The sequence below is a fragment of the Austrofundulus limnaeus genome, unplaced genomic scaffold (genome assembly GCF_001266775.1).
Source record: "Austrofundulus limnaeus strain Quisiro unplaced genomic scaffold, Austrofundulus_limnaeus-1.0 Scaffold27, whole genome shotgun sequence".
Classification (NCBI taxonomy): domain Eukaryota; kingdom Metazoa; phylum Chordata; class Actinopteri; order Cyprinodontiformes; family Rivulidae; genus Austrofundulus; species Austrofundulus limnaeus.
In genome coordinates this window covers 1,205,320-1,205,892 of record NW_013952429.1, presented here as the reverse complement: position 1 = coordinate 1,205,892, position 573 = coordinate 1,205,320, and positions in this window count along the sequence as shown.

Here is a 573-nt window from a genome sequence, read left to right as displayed (position 1 = left end):
GTGAATGTGTGTGTGCATGGGTGAATGTCTGCAGTGTAAAGCACTTTGAGTGTCCTGGATGGATAGAAAGGTGCTATATAAGTACAGTCCATTTATCTTTTTTTGTATTAGCTTGGCTATGTTGTAAACGAGGATGCTTCATCAAATGAATGCACAAATTACTCCGATGTCTTGTGTTCTATATGATGATGATTTGAAATACAATGCTTTTTTTAGATTTACCAACACATTAGGTGTCTTTTTTAATTGTAGTTTAGATCAAAACTGCAGTGCTGCAACAAAATATTTAAGTTCTTGATGGTGTGTGTGGTTTTCGTCCTGGTCGTGGAACACTGGACCAGCTCTACACCCTCAGCAGGGTCCTGGAGGGTGCATGGGAGTTCACCCAACCTGTCTACATGTGTTTTGTGGACTTGGAGAAGGCGTTCGACCGTGTCCCAAGGGGGGCCTTGTGGGGGGTTCTCCGGGAGTATGGGGTACCGGGCCACTTGATACGGGCTGTCAGGTCCTTGTACGACCGGTGTCAGAGTCTGGTTGCCGGCAGTAAGTCGGGCTTTTCGGTGAGAGTTGGAC